The sequence below is a fragment of the Anas platyrhynchos genome, chromosome Z (assembly GCF_047663525.1).
Source record: "Anas platyrhynchos isolate ZD024472 breed Pekin duck chromosome Z, IASCAAS_PekinDuck_T2T, whole genome shotgun sequence".
In the NCBI taxonomy this organism is placed as follows: domain Eukaryota; kingdom Metazoa; phylum Chordata; class Aves; order Anseriformes; family Anatidae; genus Anas; species Anas platyrhynchos.
Genome location: NC_092621.1, coordinates 7,136,344 through 7,155,480, shown reverse-complemented (window position 1 = coordinate 7,155,480; position 19,137 = coordinate 7,136,344). Strand labels below are relative to the sequence as shown.

At 40.5% G+C, this 19,137-nt stretch overlaps 1 long non-coding RNA gene across 1 annotated transcript; it reads left to right on the top strand.

The window, feature by feature from the left end:
* The first annotated feature begins 14,468 nt into the window (after nucleotides 1–14,468).
* On the top strand, nucleotides 14,469–18,681 carry LOC119714568 (uncharacterized). Its single transcript, XR_005261898.2, has 2 exons — nucleotides 14,469–18,388; nucleotides 18,484–18,681. It is a non-coding gene; the product is annotated as an uncharacterized lncRNA (long non-coding RNA).
* Nucleotides 18,682–19,137: the final 456 nt, after the last annotated feature.

Below are 19,137 nucleotides of genomic sequence, written 5' to 3'. Positions count from 1 at the left end.
AACTTTTTCAAATGATCCAGTTTAATATTTTGATTGATTCTAAAAGCACTGAATAATAGACTACAACCTTCAAGAATTACACTTTTTCTCAAAACTCAACATGGTAAAGATTTGGGGATGAAATGCCTTTTAAAAATATTTTATTATTTTATTTTATTTTATTTTATTTTATTTTATTTTATTTTATTTTATTTTATTTTATTTTATTTTATTTTATTTTATTTTATTTTATTTTATCTTATTTTATTTTATTTTATTTTATTTTATTTTATTTTATTTTATTTTATTTTATTTTATTTTGCCTATGTCTGTCTGTTAGGCATAGAGAGTTTAAAACTCCAACTGTTTCTTGTCTTTGCTACCCATCCATATAACAGAGAACAAGGCTGAAAAGGCTGCTGATTAGACAGCCTTCCTAACATGTTCAGACACCATACACAGCATGGTAAAGCCTTAAAACAGACTTAAGTACAACTGGAAAAAGATTTGATTTAACAATCATTTTAGCAACATTAATCTCACCTAGATATGAGCAAAAAAAAAATGGCTTTGAGAAAGCCTGAAAAAGTCATACTTAGATTTTCAGAAGGAACTCAGGAATGTGGGAGATTATTTTTTAACTGCAGTTTTAGGAATAAAATGCCTTGCAAATCCACAAGGCAGTACCAAACTGAAAGGGACAATTCTGGCTTGTTCTAGACACTGTCTTGCCTAAAAGTCCCATATGTCATCTGGAGAAAAGAGATAGAATAGGTCACAACCTTGTTATTATTTTATTTGTTTGTTTGTTTGTTTGTTTTATTATGAAATTAACCTTTATTATTGCAAATCAAAATAAAACACACACACACACACAAACATATAACAAGTGGAGTGAGAGAAAAGGGAAAAGAGCACATTTTGTCCCTGTTCTACTGGAAATAAACAGGTAAATTTAATGTATAGGTTAGATGAAATTTAAGCAGAGAAAAAAAAAAAACAAAACAAAACAAAAAAACAAACAAACAAACAAACAAGGAAATCTGTGGGAGAGAAAAAGACAATACGTGCTTAAACATTTGATGTAGACTTTCACGGCTGAGAAGAAATTTAACAACCTTTCAGAATAGAAACTATGATGAAATTTGAACTTTAACCATGCTAAATCTTAGGGGTGCCATTCTACAATAAGAGCAAGAAAATGCAAATAAATTTAAGTCGAAGGGAAATCCTTGATTATACAATGCGTTAGTCACACACTTAGATTATAGTGATCATTTCTGGTCATCACATTACAACATAAAATATTGAAACACTTGACAAGGTAAAGAGACAGGAGATGAGTTTGATCTTAGGCTGTGATTGTATTGTATTAATGACTTCCTATCATATTACTGGCTTCTCTATCCTATTAGAGAAACAGCACTTGCTAATTGAGTAAGAAGGCAGTCAAAAGAAGCAGAATTTAAAAATTTTTGTTATTATTGCCTTTTAGTAAGCTGTATACTTCATTTTTATTTAAAGAATAGCCCATTAATTGGAAAACATCTTTCAATTGAAATAGTGTGACTCACTGATCAATAAAGGAGCACAGCCTTACATATTCAAGATATCCAGTCAAAATATCTCTCACTGCATCTCAGGAAAAAGAAGTCATACACAAATGAAATAGATAGCATTCTTCGAAGATGAAAGCAGTGGGCCAAGAATATAATTTAATTCCCTGATAGTGTTATTGTGACTGGCTTGGTTACTGAAGTCTAGGTAAGTTGCACTGTGAAATAAGTAGTATCTAAATTGTTCTTCTTATCCCTGATTCTTGCCACATTATCAGGTAGAGAGACAAAAGAACTGGATTGTGGGGATATAGGGCATACCCTAAAGGTAGCTGAAAAAATCTCTAATGCCCTAAGATTTTTTACTGCTGAAAGAATCAGTGTTACCCCATCAGAGAATAAGTAAGCAGCATGGGGCAGTCTTGTATTAACTGAAAGGAGTTACTCAGTACACCTTTGAGAAACAGTGATGTATTATGGGCATCATATCTTCTGCTTCTCCTCACCATGGGAGTTCTGAGTAAGAACAATTTTCTCAGGGTTAAACCAACAGATACTCAGGGCCTTTGGCTCCACTGCTCTTCCTGTGTTTAAATAATATATGAAATCTTCATGTTGGGTAAAATGGAATACACTATGGTTAATATTAGCCTCATGGACATCTATCTTTGTTCAATAGACAGTGAAAACGCCTATTGAAAGAAATCCTCTTTGATTTGGATTGATCAGTGTGGACTGTGAATTCTCCTATAGAAAGACATATCTCTCACCATCACTGCAACAGAAGGCTGGGCATTAGCCATACTGTGTGAATGCCCCAGCTTGCCCACAAAACTGAAATCCAAACCAGACTTACCAAAAACAACACAGACAAGCAAAACCAAACAAAATAAAACAAAAAAACTTAAAGGTTAGCAAATTCCTGACCAGCTATCAACTCTAGGCAACTCTAGGTGATCTAGATGTCCAGAGCTTAGCTTCTTGTAGCAGTGGGGAGACAGTGTTCCTAGGATCACCTGATGAAGTAGAGTATATAACAGAGTAAAATGAGTTTTTCTTTAGTTCTGAAGGTTCAGAGTTCATTGACACTGTAGGCGTCAGTCAGTGAATGAAGTAACCACTATTGGAAATCAGTCTTTCCTACAAGAGCGAGGGGCTGATCTCTTATAATCAAAAGATGATCCCAGCCAACAAAAGATGACAGTGCATGAGTACAAATTTATCAAAGGGTTACATACTCTATCCCATATCTTCATGCTCTGTATGAGAAGACTCCATTTATAGTGACGCCAAAATGCTCATCCATGTCAGACCTCCATCAAACCTTAGGCCACACAGCATCAAGGAAATTCATGCATTAGGACTTTTGCTTATTCTAGCTAAACTTAGTAGTGTCCTTTATGTTCCCTTTTATATTATTAATTTTATTTCTGTACTTTATAGTCCTGACTGCTGTCATTGTTCATTTCTTTGTTTTCACTTGCTGAACCACAGTGGAGTTTTGCAATAACAGCTGAAAAATAAACTGTTTTGGATATGTCATATTTCATATATTATTTCTGAGGGTGTTATATTTGGTGATTTTATATATATATTATTTTTTTAGGGGGAGGGGAAAGATAGTGGGGGAATCATAACTTATTGTCTTACAATGGAAAGGGGCAGGGAGTGGGGAAGAACATAAATACAAAAGGTAAAGAAGAAACAGACAGCAAGCAGTATAGTGGACATTTAAAATCCTTTTCAAGTGTAATAATTCTTTCACATTTAGTTTAGAGTCATCTCTATGTTTTGAATTATATAGGAATAGACTGCAACAGCTTTAGTTAAATTCACAGAAAAGTGTGTTTTGGGGGAGGAAGGACTAAACATTCCCCATTGTTTTACTTAACTTTGCTGCATTTGGGATTACAGCAACTACGCAGCCAATATTACACCCAGTGAGAAGCTGTTTTGGCTCCAGTCACAACTTATTCAACACCAAGAGAAGCTGTTTAAGCACAAAACAGTAAGTCCTACAAGGGAAGAGGTACCTTTCTGCCTCCTTGGAGTGCAGGAGGCAATAGGAAATGACCATGCTCATCCAGCTATTAATGATTTCTGTAGTTTGCTTCAATGGTTGTGTGACAACATGCTGCCCCTTGGAGTAGAGTTACAGGTGCCTAAAATTATGAACCATCCCATAGCACATACGTGTTTTATCTGTCTCCTGCACCTGTGACCTGTCTCCTGCTGCTTACTTTCTGCCAAGAGCCCTATTGCAGGCATTTGACTCATGCACAGATGCCGTAAGGCACAACTGAATATAATACAATCCAATAAAACAACAAAACCAACCAAAGACTATAACACTATGTGAATAAATATTCCATGGAACTCATGCCAAGGTTACATGTTTAACAGTTTTCCACTTTATTGTCAATCATTTGAATCTCTCAGAGTGAGGGCAGACATTTTTATAGCACTTTCTGTTTAGCATTGGACATTTGAAGTGGCACAGCAGAAAGGAAGGCGAGTTTTTAGCTATAAATTGTGTTTTGTAATGCGAAAGCTGCATAATAATGAATGATATAAGTTTTTTTCTATTTCAATTTTTCTTCTTTACCCAAGGAAGGACCAAATCATTCTGAAAACACATTAGAAGTCAATGACAAAGTAATAGAAAATGCTGACATTTGGAAATATCTTTCTGAGAAAGTTCTCTAAGTGCTAGTTTTCAGAATCTATTCCACCCATGTAGATAAACCTGGAGGCAAGGAGCACAGGTGATGTCCTTCATACTGATTGAAAAATCGAATCTCATTAATACGAAAAGGGCAGTGGCTAAGTTTTTTTCATCACCAGAACATTTGTATTTTTTTCAGATTGTTATTTAATGTTATTATTGATAATAACTATCAGTGATATCTTCATGTTTGTTCAGTACCTTTTTCTCTGAGATGGTCCTAGTGCCTGGGCATCAGAATCACTCCCCCAATCACAGGCATGCAGCCCTGATTTTTAACTGTGACCTGCAATGCCACACAGCAAACCTGCAGACAAATCCCATGAATACTGAAGCATTTGGAAAAGTGGGCAGGCCACTAGGGAGGACTATAAGAATGTTGCGAGGCTGTGCAGGGACAAAATTAGGAAGGCCAAAGCTCATCTGGACCTCAATCTGGCTACCGACGTTAAAGATAATAAAAAAGGTTTTTATAAATACATCAACACAAAAAGGAGGACTAAGGAGAATCTCCATCCTTTACTGGATGCGAGGGGAAACTTAGTTACAAGAGATGAGGAAAAGGCAGAGGTGCTTAATGCCTTCTTTGCCTCAATCTTTAGCGGCAATACCGGTTGTTCTCTGGATACCTAGTACCCTGAGGTAGTGGAAGGGGATGGGGAACAGGATGTGGCCCTCACTATTCACGAAGAACTGGTTGGTGACCTGGTACGGCACTTGGATGTGCACAAATCGATGGAGCCAGATGGGATCCACCCAAGGGTACTGAGAGAACTGGCAGAGGAGCTGGCCAAGCCACTATCCATCATTTATCAACAGTCCTGGCTATCGGGGGAGGTCCCAGTTGACTGGCGGCTAACAAATGTGACGCCCATCTACAAGAAGGGCCAGAGGGCAGACCCGGGGAACTACAGGCCTGACAGTTTGACCTCAGTGCCAGGGAAGCTCATGGAGCAGATTCTCTTGAGAGTCATCACACAGCACTTGCAGGGCAAGCAGGCGATCAGGCCCAATCAGCATGGGTTTATGAAAGGCAGGTCCTGCTTGACAAACCTGATCTCCTTCTATGACAAAGGGACGCGCTGGGTGGACAAGGGAAAGGTTGTGGATGTGGTCTACCTTGACTTCAGAAAGGCATTTGACACCGTCTCCCACAGCATTCTCCTCAAGAAACTGGCTGCTCTTGACTTGGCCTGGCGCACGCTTCGTTGGGTTAGAAACTGGCTGGATGGCTGGGCCCAAAGAGTCGTGGTAAATGGAGTCAAGTCCAGTTGGAGGCCAGTCACTAGTGGCGTCCCCCAGGGCTCGGTGCGGGGGCCGGTCCTCTTCAACATCTTCATCGATGATCTGGATGAGGGCATTGAGTGCACCCTCAGGAAGTTTGCAGATGACACCAAGTTAGGTGCGGGTGTCGATCTGCTCGAGGGTAGGAAAGCTCTGCAGGAGGATCTGGATAGGCTGCACCGATGGGCTGAGGTCAACTGCATAAAGTTTAACAAGGCCAAGTGCTAGGTCCTCCACCTGGGATGCAATAACCCCAATCAGAGCTACAGACTGGGAGATGAGTGGTTGGAGAGCTGCCAGGCGGAGAAGGACCTGGGAGTGATGGTTGATAGTCAGCTGAATATGAGCCAGCAGTGTGCTCAGGTGGCCAAGAAGGCCAACAGCATCCTGGCTTGTGTCAGAAACAGTGTGACCAGCAGGGCTAGGGAGGTGATCGTCCCCCTGTACTCGGCTCTGGTGAGGCCGCACCTCGAGTACTGTGTTCAGTTTTGGACCCGTCGCTACAAGAAGGACATCGAGGTGCTTGATCGGGTCCAGAGAAGGGCGACGAAGCTGGTGAGGGGCCTGGAGAACAAGTCCTACGAGGAGTGGCTGAAGGAGCTGGGCTTGTTCAGCCTGGAGAAAAGGAGGATCAGTGGCGACCTTATTGCTCTTTACAGATACCTTAAAGGAGGCTGTAGTGAGGTGGGGGTTGGTCTGTTCTCCCACATGCCTAGTGACAGGACAAGGGGGAATGGGCTTAAGTTGCGCCAGGGGAGTTTTAGGTTGGATCTTAGGAAGAACTTCTTTAGCGAAAGGGTTGTTAGACATTGGAACGGGCTGCCCAGGGAAGTGGTGGAGTCACCATCCCTGGAAGTCTTTAAAAGACATTTAGATGTAGAGCTTAGGGATATGGTTTAGTGGGGACTGTTAGAGTTAGGTCAGAGGTCTGACTCGATGATCTTGAGGTCTCTTCCAACCTAGAAATTCTGTGATTCCGTCATTCTGTGATTTTGTGCAATTCAACTCTTGTGAGCAAAATCTTCAGTTTCAAGTTTTAGTACAAAGAAGTGAAATAGCACAATCTTACTTGGAATACCTCAGAAACTTCATGACAGTAATGGTGTATCTTCCATGTTAAAAAGTTACATTTGTACTTGATATACCTGACTTAAGCTTTGCCCTCTGGATATGAGCCATCTAGTTGAATATCTTGAGTTGATTTCTAGTCAAAATCTGTGCCCTCTCTACATCTTGGTAGGAGGAAGGCTCTCCAGGACATCCATAGCTCCACCCTGAGGTTAATATCTAAGAAACCTGTCATAAGAACCCTCAACTCTACTGAATGTGGAGGAAGCCAAGACAACTGCTTGATTCAAACATCCAACTGGAAAAAATTAGTTGATCAAAGTCTTAACTTAGTTGAAAATATAATGTTCTGAATCCCTGTTAATTATGTAGATCATATATTAGAGATTTTATATGGATACATAAACATACACACATATATGTGTATTTATATTTATATTTGCATAGTTTGATGCTGATTATAATAAGTGTATATGCCTGAGGTATTTAGGAAAGTACTTAAGAAGACTGCTTCACACTAAATTGAATGTTTCAGACTCAATTTGTTTCATGAATAAATTTGGGAAACCTAAACTTTGTTCCAAGTTTCCTATATGGTGAAAAAATGAATGCAAATCAATGACTAGTAGGAAAAAAAATAAATTATATACATATATATATATATATATAGAGAGAGAGAGAGAGAGAGAGAGAAAGAGAACAATAAACATATTTGTAGTACTTGTAATTATAGATATCCATGTGTTAGCTAGATATAACTGGCTAAAGTATTAAGCTTACACAGCTAAAGTGAAGATGTAACGTTTTCAGAACTTGTGTTTTATAATGAAAGTTTTTACAGAGATGATTGCCTTCATCACAGCTATTGCTATTGCTTGAGAAGAAGTATGTGCTTTATGAAAGAAAAAATCCAAACACAATAAGGATGTTGAATCTGAGTTTTGTTTCCATTGAACTGTGAACTTGAGGTTGAATGTAAGTTTTACATTGACTTGACTGTAGTTGTCACATGAACTTCCCATTTTGTTGAAATATTAGAACATAGAGAAAGACGCTGAGAACTCCTCTATGCCTGAGAGAAGAATCCAGGTTTCATATCATAGGTTTGCTCCCTTTGGGGGAAAAGGCACACAAAAACAAACAAACAGGCCATAAACAGAGGTAAAAGTATTTATCTTGTGTAAAATAAATAAATAAATAAATAAATAAATAAATAAATAAATGCACAGATTAAATGCATTTTATTTCAAAACCAGAAAGCTGAATAATCTGGATTTTTTTTTTTTTTTTTTTTTTTTTTTTTTTTCTGGACTAATGGCTAAATTTTGACCTGGATCAAACCACCTAGGAAAAAAATTCTTGATGTAGGATACCAGTAAGAGAAATGGGGATGGGAACTGTTCAGATTGCAGGGATATGGATAGAGAACCACAAGTTCCAGATATTCATCTCATTTTCAACACTCATCTAGGCAGTAAGTGAGCCCAGAATGGAATGTAGAAGACAAAAATGAAGTTTGGAGCCTTTGGGCTTCATCAGTCTCTGAGAAAAGCAGAGAGAGAAGGGAGAAGCAAGCAGGAAATTCAGAAAGTACAGAGGGCAGGAAACTTCTTTGAGCAAGCTGCCATTTGCCAGAATAGGACATATCCTAATGAATGCCATGCCATGATTTCAGAGGTAGAAAGACCCCGAACGCACACTGCAGACCTTCTGAAAGGTGCTACTTCCTAATCAGAAATGAATTTACTGGCGACTAGCAAATGTGACGCCCATCTACAAGAAGGGCCGGAGGGCAGACCCGGGGAACTACAGGCCTGTCAGTTTGACCTCAGTACCAGGGAAGCTCATGGAGCAGATCCTCTTGGGAGTCATCATGCGGCACTTGCAGGGCAAGCAGGCGATCAGGCCCAATCAGCATGGGTTTATGGAAGGCAGGTCCTGCTTGACGAACCTGATCTCCTTCTACGATAAAGTGACGCGCTGGGTGGATGAGGGAAAGGCTGTGGATGTGGTCTACCTTGACTTCAGCAAGGCTTTTGACACCGTCTCCCACAGCATTCTCCTCAAGAAACTGGCTGCTCTTGGCTTGGACTGGAGCACGCTTCGTTGGGTTAGAAACTGGCTGGATAGCTGGGCCCAAAGAGTTGTGGTGAATGGAGCCAAGTCCAGTTGGAGGCCAGTCACTAGTGGCATCCCCCAGGGCTCGGTGCGGGGGCCGGTCCTCTTCAACATCTTCATCAATGATCTGGATGATGGCATTGAGTGCACCCTCAGTAAGTTTGCAGATGACACCAAGTTAGGTGCGGGTGTCGATCTGCTCGAGGGTAGGAAAGCTCTGCAGGAGGATCTGGATAGGCTGCACCGATGGGCTGAGGTCAACTGTATGAAGTTCAACAAGGCCAAGTGCCGGGTCCTGCACCTGGGGCACAATAACCCCAAGCAGAACTACAGGCTGGGAGAGGAATGGTTGGAGAGCTGCCAGGCAGAGAAGGACCTGGGAGTGATGGTGGACAGTCGGCTGAATATGAGCCAGCAGTGTGCTCAGGTGGCCAAGAAGGCCAACGGCATCCTGGCTTGTATCAGAAACATTGTGACCAGCAGGGCTAGGGAGGTGATTGTCCCCCTGTACTCGGCTCTGGTGAGGCCGCACCTCGAGTACTGTGTTCAGTTTTGGGCCCCTCGCTACAAGAAGGACATCGAGGTGCTTGAGCGGGTCCAAAGAAGGGCGACGAAGCTGGTGAGGGGCCTGGAGAACAAGTCCTATGAGGAGCGGCTGAAGGAGCTGGGCTTGTTCAGCCTAGAGAAGAGGAGGCTCAGGGGTGACCTTATTGCTCTGTATAAGTACTTTAAAGGAGGCTGTAGAGAGGTGGGGGTTGGCCTGTTCTCCCATGTGCCTGGTGACAGGACGAGGGGGAATGGGCTAAAGTTACGCCAGGGGAGTTTTAGGTTAGATGTTAGGAAGAATTTCTTTACTGAAAGGGTTGTGAGGCACTGGAACGGGCTGCCCAGGGACGTGGTGGAGTCACCAACCCTGGAAGTCTTCAAAAGATGTTTAGATGTAGAGCTTAGGGATATGGTTTAGTGGGGACTGTTAGTGTTAGGTTAGAGGTTGGACTCGATGATCTTGAGGTCTCTTCCAACCTAGAAATTCTGTGATTCTGTGAATGTTACGGCTTGTTGGTGAACAAATTACCAGAGCCACTTTACAACCCAGCAGCTATTCAGACAAACCAAAATGCAGCAAACTAATGGGGGAAAAAAGGGTGGGGAGGAAAGGGGGAAAGCACAGTTCACAGGCAGCACTGAGAACAGGACATATTGTTCTGCTGATTGTTCCTTTAAGCATGGATAATCATGTACAATAATGTATTCACTTTAAGAGGATTCTCCATGTGGAAAATGTTCTTGAAAGGTTTAAACACCGTGAATGATCCAAAACTCATCATAGTACCAAGGGAACATGGGCAACTTAGAAAGCAGCTATTAAAAAATGGAAAGCAAGAGGGAGACAGTAAAGGAGAAGGGAGCTTTGCAATTTGATTGCAGACAAGATTAAGGATATTCAGAGTAGGGCCAAACAGGCTTTACTGATGCAGTGAAGGTTAAGCTGTCTTTTGGACAGGGGAAAGCATCTTTTAGCATGTTCTGTCTGAATAAACAAGTCTGGCTAAGCTAGTGATAGCTGTAAATGTGGGAAAGAGAATTTCCCAGTAAGAAGATGACCAAAATATTTGGTTCTATGTAAGTATGAGCCTGGGGAGGAGAAGGAATGATTTTCAATTTGTATAGATCATAAAGCTCCCTGAATATAACAAATACAGTTAAATTAAACACTTTCCTCTTTTTTTGACGTTCCTCTCTCTTTTTCCCCTACTTGCTTTTAATCCTACCCCCTGCATCTCCTCCCCTCTTTATTTATCTATCTATCTATTTATTTATTTATTTCCTTTTTCTTTATTTCTTCCTCTATCTGAATTCAGCCTGGAAAGAATCAGGCATGACAGCAGCAGTCCAATATTTTAGAAGCAAGAGATGGTGAGGAGAGGAGCACCATAAGTGAATGCATGAACTGCCTAAGCCAAGGGTGCCCAGTTATCACTAGGAAGGCAGTGTTTTTCATGACTACCTGTGCTTGAGGTGGTCATCACTCGTCTCACAAAGACACATTTAATATTCTTTGCATGGATTTTTCTCTTCTCAGATAGGCTGCTTTGGAAGGAATTATTTGCATCATTTCTAAAAGCAAAAGCATCGTGTGATTTTTGATTCAGATCCTTGGCCTAGGCAACCACAGACCTATTGGTTGTTAGCAAAGTTTTAGAATACACTTTGAAGCAAAAAATATTAAAGATAGAAAGATAAGAAAGATAAAATATGAGATTGGTTTACCAAAGATAGACTGGCAAACTGAACCGATATCACTCCATGATAAGATAAATGATTTTCTAGGCAAGTTAAATTTAATAGATGTAATCTGTCCAGAGTTCAAGAAAACATTTAATATGGTCCATGCTAAAAATTATTACTGAAACTGGAGGAGTTGGGAGTTAGCTGAAGAGTTAGCTTAGGAGCTGTAAATGTGTAAGGACCTAGCTGGTGAATTATTAGGCAAGGGGAATATGTTCATAATCAGTTATTCTAGAATTATTTTTTCCCTTTTCATTAGTTAGAAATGGGAGTACTCTATTTCCGATGGCTGGTGACACAAACCCAGAGGCTTTGTAAACACAGACAAGAATCAGGATATTGGAGAAAAAAAAATGAAGTGACTGAGGAATTAAGTAATAAAACTAGAAGGAAAAATAGGAAAAGTACTTGTACTGAGACACAAATTTTGTTGTATGTTCCTTCGTGTTTCCTGTTCCAAGTTCTTGAAATGGAACAGCTGAAGAGGAAAGAAAGAAGAGGTGTAAATGGTATTTATTAGCCAGTCAGAAGTTGTTGAGCACCAATGCGAGGTGTACATAATAATAATTATTATTCTATTCAACGGAAGCATGACATGACTCCCATTTCACAAGCCAATCAATGACTCCAAACATTGTGGTTTGAAAAAAAAAAAAAAAAAAAGGAAAAAAAACAACCAGCCAACCAAAAAACAACAGATTAGATTGGACTAAAAGAATGATGATTTAGGAACAGATAAAAAGGAGTAAAACAGATGATCTGGTTAAACCTGTTAGAAAGAAAGCTACATACCAGTATATTTATTTCTCTATAAATACACTGAGAGTGGTGAGGATATTAGGGCTGTTAAGAAGTTATACAAACTAGAGCCAATGTTGGTGCAAGAAAATGTTAGTATGTATTTATTCATAAACAGTAAAGTTAAAGATTAGCTTTCAAGACGGAGAAACAGGATTTCCCCAGCATGAGTGACTACAGAGAATTAGGATTATGAAACTGAAGTCTCCTTCCTGCCTCAACCATAGGAGCAGCCTGGTAAGATGATAAACAACCTCCCAGGATCTATCCCTTGCCTGTAGATTACTTTGCTGCTTCACTGTTTTCAAGCTGCTGGACCCTCGCAGAGAAGAAGCCACACAATGACATGTTACTGTGTTAGTGTATGGTCAGTGTTTCTTCTGGAAGCTGTAGGTATGGGCTTACAGATGAAAATTCATGCCAAGACAGCTCATTGTAACTACTACTTGTATACTTTCTCCTGGCAGTGTTACCACACCTGCAGACAAGTCCCGCAAATTAAATTTGTAATTGCTGCATACCATATATAAACTGCTAGAGTCCTTTCTTCCACTCTACTCTGAAGCAATGAAGCCACAAGAAAATTACATTAAGTTTGAATCATTGATGTCACCAGTTAGTAGGAGAAAAAAAAAAACAAACAAACATTGTAAAATGGAAAAGCCAAATGAAAAAGACAAATGGAAACTTTAAACTTCACTTCAGGGAATAATCTTAATTCTGGTGATTTCAGAATATAAATTTCTTGGGGCTAGGAAACCATCACACAGGTTCAAGTCTGAGTTTATTTTTAATCTTACTGCATGACTTTGGGCAAACTGCTGAGGATGAGAAACAAATATATCCCATTGGACCCTCCAGCTTCACCTGATGCATTGATACAGTCTGCTTTTGTGACTCTACTGTGAATTGCAGTTAGTCAACACAAAGCACTGCATAGACCAGTAGTGACTCCTGTTAAATTCTACTCAAAGGGTGTCAATGTGTTAACTTTGCATTATTAGGCCTTATGTTGGATGACATGTTGACTGTATACACAGTTCTAACTTCAGGCCACATCCAGAATCTTCTACAGGTGGAATCAAACCAGCCTAAAATGTAAACCTGTCACATATCTACTTCAAGCTGAAACAAATGGATTGTGTGCCCTCATCTTATGTACATTGAACTTTATCCATTAAGCAAGACGTGCAGGCATTAAAGATGGTGGAACTACTAGTATGGAAAAAGAGAATTTTTGGAGATATCAATGACAATTGTGTCCTCATATTTTAGCTAATGTACACACACAGACTGAGATTCAATCCTCAGCCAAAAGTAAGACAGTTAAGACAAGTGTATATCATCCACTCTGGAGAATTCCTTAAATACCACAATACAGAGTAGTCAATGAAAGGATATCTAGAAGGAGAATACCTGCTCTTTTAAGAGTGCCTGGTTAAAGGCCTTTTATAGTGCCAGAAGGGATAATACTGAAGGGGGGCAGTGTCAGGAACCAAGTTTTGTCACTTGTACTAATTTTTAAGGAAAGAGATAGAATGTGGAGGTTGTCTGATGGAGGGTTTCTGGACTGGGATGATAACAAGAAAAGAAGGAGGAACAGTAAACAAAATGATGAGACACAGACCCAACAAAGCAAAAATGGAGACAATGACAAGCAACAAACCTCCCAGTCATGCTAGTTGTTGGGCTTTCGAACTACAGGCTTGCTTTCTAGGAAGATCAACACGGCTTTGCAGCTGGTAAGGGGCACCCAGACTAGGAGGATGCAGAAAATGCAGGGCTCAGCAGACATGGAGGTTTGCAGGGTAAGGGCAGCAGGAAGGAGGATCACAGGCAGCAAGGTAAAAAGAGTACAGAAGTACCTATTGCACCTAAAAGACTAATACGCTTGTCTAACTGAGGCCTGTGCCTGGTCACTGCTGTCCGTCCTTTCTTCTTATATCTTCCATTAAATCTTTTCTCAACTCTCTCTCTGCCTATTCACACTCTCCCATATGTGTGATGAAGGACCACGTCCAGCTCCTGGTAGACTTGTGTGTGTGAGTGAATTTAGTGCCAGCTGTTGGAGTTAGGCCGGGGGTGTAGGCCCCTGGCTATGGTGCCAGCTCTGGGAGCCAGCAGGGCCCTGCCATCAGCTGCTGGACGAGTGGGGTCTTCTCCTCCCAGCTCTGGGGTGGGAGTGGTGTGTGCTTCCAAATCAGCTGCTGGGGGACTGGTGTGAGGGAGGAGTAAGGGCTGGAGCAGGGCCATGGGACACAGCCCCTGTGCCTGGGGCTGGCTGCTGGCATTAAATTCACTTGCGAAATCCCATGTGTCTCTGGCGTACGTGTCCAGCTTTGCTACTGGCTAGGGTTGCAAACGGGAAAGCAGCAGCTGCGTCCCCTGGCCTAGACCCCGGCTCCCAGGCAATGGGCTGGGCCCCGGCGGCTGGAGGAGGTGGCTGTACGCTGCACCTGGCTTCACAGTTGAGTTACTTACGAGTGAAGGCAGTTTGTCCATTCTGCCTTTAAGAAAACAAATGTGAAGGTAATAAAAAGACAAAAAAGACAATTTAGAAGGAGTTTAACTTTTTTTTTTTTTTTTTTTTTTTTTTTTATGCTGCATGGTTTATAAACCCCCCAAATTATAACACCCCACATTCTTAAATAAGCTGATCCTGGAGCTTTCTGCATTCCTTTTTTCATCTTAGGGACATAAATTTGTATCTGATACAGGAACAAAATTCAGCCCCAGTCTCCTTGGACGTCAGCACCCTACTCAGGAGAGTAGTAGAAGAAAAAACACCCTACTTCATAAAGACATTGTGAAGAAAAGTTTATGAATTATTGAGTCATGTTCTGATACAGAGAGGTCATATATGGATGTGTGTCTGCATCAGACATAGCTAGCTAGAATTGATTGCTGCATGAATAAACATTTACTGCTTCAGGCCCTGCAACAGTAATGTCCCCTCTCTCATCTCGTCCCTGAGTTTCTTAATGGTCATGTCCTGCATGACACTTTGAAGGCTGTATATTGGAAAGGGCAAACTCTTGCTATTTTTCTGTGCTGTACACTACTCAGCCCTTTCTGCCCCCATTACTGTTTGATCTTTTACAAGGGTATCCTGTTGTGAATTATAGGATGTAATTAAGGAAGATGGTTTTAATCCTTCTCATTGTAAATGTACAATACAAGAACCAGCTACATGATATTGTGAATTTTGTGCAGCCTGTAAGTAAGGGTGACCAAACTATTTTCTCTGGATAGAGTAAATCCTTCTTACCCTCATCCTTCAGACTTCAAACTGAACTTGATCCAAACATCCTTTCCTCCAATTTAGGAAAAACTTCATTCACTTTTAAGTTTCATTTTCATGTGAAAATGCTGTGAAATAAATTGTTCCTGTAGTATTTTCAACCATGACCTGAAGTAGAAAGTACCAGAAATACCATGAGAAAACCTAACGATGGGTTGATCTCCACACAATTAAGAGGTGTAATGAATTCAGGTGAGATTTCTGGGACAGCAGGCAAATGCAAGGGTTCACATTAAGGGGTAACTAAAATGATCTGGGCAAAATGCAACATTTGAACATTACACCAGAAAACATAAATAATTGGCCTTTTAAGTAAAGCAAAAATCTAATTTGAAAGACTTCAGGTAGTGATACTAGTTGTGCCTAGATTTCCACGCTGGTGTGCTCCACAGCATCCTGGCCCTGAGTGTACACTAGGGGATATATTGGCAAGCATAGTAAATCAATTCCTGCCCAATACTTTTTTCTTTTTTTTCCCAGTGGAAAATAAGGCACCTGGGGAGATGGCACATACCCAAGCCTCCACGTGACGAGCAGTATATGGTCAAAGTGCGCACTTCAGCACAATTGTTTCTGCATCCTCCAGTTTATATAGACTTTTCAATCACATTTTAACATAACTTTTCAAGTCTTGCAGTAACATTTAGAAGCCTCATTCCCATGCTATGCATTATAAAACCATGGGAGGAAAGAACTGTGCCCCCAGATCTTCCATTTGACATAGAAAAAGGTAGTGCTGAGCTTGAAGGAGAGCAGTGGGAAGCGATTTGTATACTAGCCTTGGCATTTTGCCCAGACCATGCAACAGTTCTGTTTGCACCAATTGTTTGTATTATCCTTTGCTACCTACACCGCTATGTAATGATGAGTGTTGGGAGTGTGCAAGCCTTCAGCAGCAAGGTTCGTCAGCCTGGGCTGCAGTGATCCCATCTCTGATACAGATTGGCATGCAGGGTGATGTGTAAAACACATATCACTATGCAAAATACTCCTTCAGATCAAAGAAAATTTGCCCAGGATTTCCAAGACCCTCTGACCACTGGATAACAGAATCACAGATCATTGGGATTTCTGAATCTGAAGGTTAGTGCAGCTATAAACTGTTGTGCTCCTTCTCAAGCCATGATGTAGAATATCTATAGACAGGGATGATTTGACTAGAGACCGATATGGTACTGGTGAATGCCAAACATCTGCTGGAGCAGGAAAGGGTGATGTGATGACCTCTGCATACTTAAATCCTATAGAAATTAATTCTGGGATAAGGCCAGAGAGCCACTATTGATTCTGACAGAATTATTCTGGATGCATAACCATGTAACTGAAAGCAGAAATTGGCCCGACATGTAATCTGCTTTGGGATGAAAGGCACAATTTAAATGGAAGATGCTATTATTATTATTATTATTATTTCCCTTCTAGGGCTAGTAAAGCCCTTAGCTTTCATCTTCAAGCAGGAGAGGAGGGTGAAAAAAGAGTGCTTTTTTTTTTTTTTCCTTAAATATTTAAACAAGATGTAAGTCTGCCATTCAAAGGATGCCAAAAACAACAACAACAACAAAAACTCACACCACCAAACAGCTAGAAACCGAGCAAAACTGAAGTAGATTTGACCTCAAAGGAGCTGAAATTGAGTTAAAGTTTACTACTGAAGTCAGGTTTCCCTTGGGGGGTAGGCTGCCATTTAAGCTATTTCTTCTCTTTTACTTGTACAGTATAATTCCCCTAATACAGTGCTATAGGTCAAAAAAGAGCTCCACTACAGCTGGGTTCCAATTTCCATTTACCAGCAAGAAAAAACTCTCCTTGTATAAAACAGCTTAGTATTATTTTGTGGAAGAATTGGCTCCTAAATACTACCTTGTAGAAGAATAAGGCAACCTGTATCTCGGTAGTCTGAAGTGAAAGCTACATCTTCAGGGCACTAGCCTTCAACAGATTATACTCCTGAGTCTGCTACTAGCTCACTGTGTCTCTTCATCACTTTTTTGTTTTTAAAAAAGGTACTCTTGGTGTATCCGGTTAATTTTTAGATGTTTGCTTATTTTTATTTTCTTTTTACCTTTTCTTGAATTACTTCTCAGCTTTCTTCCCACCTCTCTATTCACTTAGAGCCGTGTGCACACCATCTCTTCTGTCAAGATGAAAATCTGCACAGACTGATGACTGATTGGACTGTGAATGGGGAAAAATTAAGTAGCTTATAGACCTGGTATTGATAATAAAGGAGCAAACTGATATAAACAAATTAAAAAAAAATCCACTTACATGCTTTACCCGCTTTCTCTCAGTTATGGTACTTGTCAGTGCTTCTTGTAGCAGCAGGTACTAAGGAAGCTTGAGACAGAAGAATGATTTTTAAATTTGTGTGAGCCCTTTTAAAGACACACAGGGAAACTACATATCCCACTGTGTTGGCATCAAGCTTTGTTTTTCCCTGCCTTTTCTGTGCTAAAAAACAGCTTGCTGCTGCCACATTAGTACCGGCAGATCCTCCTGGTAGTGAAGGGAATGAACTTCATACTCTGCTATGGCTTGTTGAGGCTGGTGGACTGTGATCTGTTTTCAGGGGAAAGAAAGGGTTGAACCAAAGCCAATTTTTGTGTTGTTTGAATGTGCTGGAGGGGTTTTAGTATAGAATTAACTCTTCTGAAATCATTGCATCCTGAAGAGATCCTGAGACCAAATTTAAAAGGTACATTTATGATGACTCTTTTCTGTGTTTCAGTACTTGTCGGAAAAGAAATTTTTGAAATGTCCATGTTTCATATGTGAAGCTGCTCTGGCCTGTATTTATCTCCCTGGAAACTGAAGTGCATCTGATTTGGCTTCATTTGGGTTGACCCTTCTCTTCCTTTGCTAAGATTTCTTTAAAATGTTGGTATAGGAATGTTAAAACCAAGTGTTTTATTTATTTATTTAACAACGTGGTGGTTTAATTCAGCTGGGCAGCTGAGCTCCACCAGAACCGCTCTCTCCCTCCCCAGAGGGAAAGGGGGAGAAAATATGATGAAAAGGGCTCAAGGGTTGCAAGGCTGAGGTAGGACAGGGCGATCACTCACAGCAGTTTTACTCCCTTTCTTCAATCTGCTCTCACAGAGGTGCAAACAACATTGCTCACTGGTTTGGCTCTGGGCAGCGGCGGACCCCTTTGGAGCCAGCTGAAACTCGCCCTTATCTGACATGGGGCAGCTTCTGGACTCTTCTCACAGAGGCCACGCCTGCAGCCCCCTGCTACCAAAACCTTGTGACATAAACCCAATATAAACAGTTAAGAGCCTGGGCTTATGGTTCTGAGTCAGTTTATTATTGCAGTGTTTTTAGTGCTATGTTATGCTTACTATCTATTACTTTTTTTTGCTTAGGCCAAAAGCTTATTCCAGCTGGAAAGTCAGAAGTCCTTCAGTTTTGACCAAAGGATTAAGAAATCCCAAAGTCTTGCACTAAGGAGACAAGAAGGTGAGATGAAGAAGATGAAGACCAAAAAAAAAAAAAAGCTTTCAAAATCCTGGCTATATCTGTATAATAGTACAATACTATCAATAAATTCATGAGCATCCTGAGGTGTCAGGGATTTATGGTTTTCTATCTGCCTGAAGCTGGTGGACACCTTCCCGAGGCACAGAGAACGTTTCTTACACATCTGAGTTGTGCACTAATGGAAATCACACATAAAGTTATTTTATTGTGCTCTCTATCTTGACTAGCTTACCAGTGAGGACTTAAAACAGGAAAAGAAAATTCAAATCTCACTATCAAGGATTAAAAAAAAAAAAAAAGCATATAGTTATTTTCAAGGTGTACTGCCATTTAAAACTTTGAAATAAAAAGAAAGTTAAATGGCTGCAATGATTCATCAGGATAGCATGAGCATGAGGGCAACATAAGGTGTGTACAAGTCTTTAGCCAACGTTCAGTGCTTAGGTTTGTGAAATGCAGGGAAAGTACAGCCTGAATAGCTATTGATTCAACATATGCTTAATTTGGGCAGAGTCAGAGAGCTTTTAACTTTGCTGAGA